Raw genomic sequence first — 4,437 nt, forward strand, 5'->3', positions numbered from 1 at the left:
TTGGTCAGGCTGGTCTTGAACTCCTGACCTTGTGATCCACCCACCTCAGCCTCCCAGAGTGTTGGGATTACAGGCGTGAGCCACTGCGCCCAGCCCATGACCCTCTCTTTGGTCATGGTTAATTGGACCCAGAAAGAACCAACCCTGGCAACACTTTGATTTTGGATTTTTGGCATCCTGAACTGTAAGAGAATACATTTCTGTTGTTTAAAGCCACCTAGTTTGTGCTAATTCGGTATGGCAGCCCTAGGAAACTATTAAGATCTGGGCAGTCAGTGTGCTCATTGCTTCGGGGTGACTTTGCCTCACGGCTCTTTCAGCATTCACAGGTAGGAAATATAAGTGTGTATGTACACACACACACACACATACACAGATACACAGACATACAGTATATCCCTGTGTACACAAACGTGTTTATACATATACATATACATATTTTAGAGTTTATGAGTTCACACCGATACCCACAATTTCAATCCATACCTATAGGGTTCTTTGCTTCCTGCTCCCATTTCTTATTTATTTATTTGTTTGTTTATTTATTTATTTAGAGACAGAGTGTCACTCTGTTGTCCAGGCTGGAGTGCAATGACGCAATCTCGGCTCACTGCCACCTCCGCCTCCCAGGTTCAATCAATTCTCCTGCCTCAGACTCCCAAGTAGCTGCGGCTACAGGCCTTCACACCTGGCTAAGCTTTAAACATTTTCTTGGAGACAGGGTCTCTCTGTGTAGCTCAGACTGGTCTCAAATTCCTGCACTCAATGATCGTCCCACCTTGGCCTCCCAAAGTTCTAGGATTACATGCGTGGGCCACTGTGTCCAGTAACATCCTAATCTCATCTTTCCAAAACTATTACTCCCCCAGTTCTTCCCATTCTCAATAAGTGGCAATTTATGTTCTTCCATTTACTCAAGCCACTTGAAGTCATTCTTGATGCCCTCCTTTCACTTATACCCCACAGAAGGTCCTATCTGGCTTTATCGAACTCATTCATCTCACTGCTCCTGCCCTAGACCTCCCATATTCTATTCTCCACACAACAACCAGAAGGATCCTTTCAAAACAAACATCAGGCTGGGCGCAGTGGCTCACACTTGTAATCCCAGCCTTTGAGAGGCTAAGGTGGGAATACTGCTTGAGGCCAAGAGTTTGAGACCAGCCTGGGCAACATAGTGAGATACTGTCTCTACAAAAAAACAAAAAAGATTAGTTGGGTATGGTGGCACTGCCTGTGGTCCCAGCTACTTGGGAGCCTGAGATGGGAGGATCACTTGAGCCCAGGAGGTCGAGGCTGCAGTGACCTATGATTGCACCACTGCACTCCAGCCTGGGCAACAGACAGACCCTGTCTGTAAAAAATGAAAATTAAAAAAATAAAAAACCAACTTTGGATCATGCCATTCCCTTTGTTCAAAATCCTCCAGTGGCTCTTCACTAAGAGGAAATGCTAAAGTCCTTACAATGGCCTAAAAGGCTGACATGATTTGCAGCTGAGCCCCTCCCCTCACCTCTCTGAGTACATGAATTATCACTTTTCTTCTCTCCCAGCTCCAGCAACCATGCTCAAATATGTCAAGTGCAATTCCCCCTCAGGGCCTTGGCACTTGCTGTTCCTTTTCCTGGAATGTTCTTCCCCAAAATAAACATATGGTTCACTCTTCACTTCCTCCAGATCTCTACTGAAATACTGCTTTATCAGAGAGGCCTTCCCTTCCCCCCTGGCATTCTCCATTCTCCTTACTTGGCTTTGTTTTACTCTGTAGTACCTAGCAATTGACATATATTTATTTAATGCTCATCTCTCCCCACCAGAATGTCAGCGCTATGAAGAAAATCAGTTTTTTGGGTTTTGTTTTTGTTTTTTTGAGACAAGAGTCTCACTCTGTCACCCAGGCTGGTGTGCACTGGCACTATCTGGGCTCACTGCAACTTCCACCTGCTGGGTTCAAGTGATTCTCCTGCCTCAGCCTCCAAGTAGCTGGGATTACAGGCACGCACCACCACACCCAGCTAATTTTTGTATTTTTAGTAGAGACAGGGTTTCACCATGTTGGCCAGGATGGTCTCAATTTCTTGACCTCGTGATCCACCCGCCTCAGCCTCCCAAAGTGTTGGGATTACAGGCGTGAGCCACTGCGCCTGGCCTGTTGTTGTTGTCTTTTGAGACAGGGTCTCACTCTGTCACCTAGGCTGGAGTGCAGTGGTGCAATCACAGCTCACTGAAGCCTCAACCTCCCTGGGCTCAAGGGATCCACCTGTTATAGTAGGTAGCTAGTCCGTGTCCCCTGTGCCCTGCTCCAAACAGCTCGCTAAAATAATAATTGATCACAGCTGGCACCAGGGAACGGCAGTATCCCAATAGACAGAAAACTCCTGAAACTGGTGATCAGCAGCTTCCCTGTAAGATCTTAGGACTTGGGCAAGTGGGCTCAACCATGTGCACTAAGGGGCAAAATGGCAGAGTTTAAATGGTATATGACCTTCTTCTAAGAACGCTTGACTGGCCCAGCGCGGTGGCTCAAGCCTGTAATCCCAGCACTTTGGGAGGCTGAGACGGGCGGATCACGAGGTCAGGAGATCGAGACCATCCTGGCTAACACGGTGAAACCCCGTCTCTACTAAAAAAAAAAATACAAAAAACTAGCTGGGCGAGGTGACGGGCGCCTGTAGTCCCAGCTACTCGGAAGGCTGAGACAGGAGAATAGCGGGAACCCGGGAGGCGGAGCTTGCAGTGAGCTGAGATCCGGCCACTGCACTCCAGCCTGGGCGACAGAGCAAGACTCTGTCTCAAAAAAAAAAAAAAAAAAAAAAAAAACAGAACGCTTGACTAATAAGGGAAGAATGCTTCAAGTGGGCATGCATACATCTTCGGCAAACACACTGTGCGTGCACCCCCTCCCAAGCGCTGGCCACATGTGGACAGCCCACCCCAAGGAAATAATCAGGGGAGAAGGAATGCAATCCCCCCAGAAGCATAACAACGGATAAAATGCCAAGTCCGTATAAAACACCAAGTCCGTATAAAACCCCAAGTCCAGGGTTAAACCACACACTTGATCTCCACCCGCTTGGACCTCCTCCAAGTATATTTTATTTCCTTCCTTTCCTGCTCTAAAGTTTTTTTTGTTGTTGTTGTTTTGTTTTTTTTGAGATGGAGTCTCGCTCTGTCACCAGGCTGGAGTGCAGTGGCACGATCTCGACTTACTGCAACCTCCACCTCCCGAGTTCAAGCAATTCTCCTGCTTCAGCCTCCTTAGTAGCTGAAACTATAGGCACGGGCCACCACGTCTGGCTAATTTTTAAATTTTTGGTAGAGACAGGGTTTCACCATGTTGGCCAGGCTGGTCTCGATCTCTTGATCTCGTGATCCGCCCACCTCAGCCTCCCAAAGTGTTGGGATTACAGGTGTTAGCCACCGCACCTAGCCTCTAAAGCTTTTTAATTAATTTTCACTTCTCCTCTACAACATGCCTCAGTCTCTCACCCTGCCTTATGCCCCTTGGTGGAATTCTTCTGAGGAGGCAAGAATTGAGGATGCTACAGACCCTATCCGCCCACCCCAGCCTCCCAAAGTGCTGGGATTATAGGCGTGAGCCACCATGCCTGGCCAGGTGAGACGATTTTAACATACTTTGTTGCTGTGTGACTCAGATACATTCCCTAAAGTGCTAACATACCTGCTTCAGCCTCCCAAGTAGCTGGGACTACAGGTATGCACCACCATGCCTGGTTAATTTTCGCATTTTTTGTAGGGATGCATTTTCAGCATGTTGCCCAGTCTGCTCTCGAACTCCTGGGCTCAATAAGGCTGACTGCCTTGGCCTCCCAAAGTGCCAGGATTACAGGCAAGAGCTACCACACTCAGCCAAGATAAATTTTATTATCCTCGCTCTGTCGCCCCAGCTGGAGTGCGTGGCATAATCGGCTCACTGCAAGCTCTGCCTCCCAGGTTCACGCCATTCTCCTGCCTCAGCCTCCTGAGTACCTGGGACTACAGGCGCCTGCCACCAGGCCTGGCTCATGTTTTTGTATTTTTTTAGTAGAGACGGGGTTTCACCGTGTTAGCCAGGATGGTCTTGATCTTCTGACCTTATGAACCAACTGCCTCGGCCTCCCAAAGTGGTGAAATTACAGGCATGAGCCACCATGCCTGGCCAGTTTTATTTTCCTTTGAATGGGAACAGATGGCTCCAAGTTTAACACCATTGGCATGTGATCAGCAAACAGGTCTGGAGAAAAGGAGACATTTTCTAGCACATCTAAGTAAGTTCTCCTTTGCTCAGGAAACCAAACCATGCAGAAACACAAAAATAATCATGGAGCACTGACACAGACTTTGAGGGAAAGGCTAGAGAGGCTGAAGAACAATCAGAAAGTATAGGACCAGAGAAGCTAAAGGGAGAGGAGTGCTTCAACAAGAGAGTGGCCAGTA

This window comes from Piliocolobus tephrosceles, chromosome 21 (assembly GCF_002776525.5).
Source record: "Piliocolobus tephrosceles isolate RC106 chromosome 21, ASM277652v3, whole genome shotgun sequence".
Lineage (NCBI taxonomy): Eukaryota > Metazoa > Chordata > Mammalia > Primates > Cercopithecidae > Piliocolobus > Piliocolobus tephrosceles.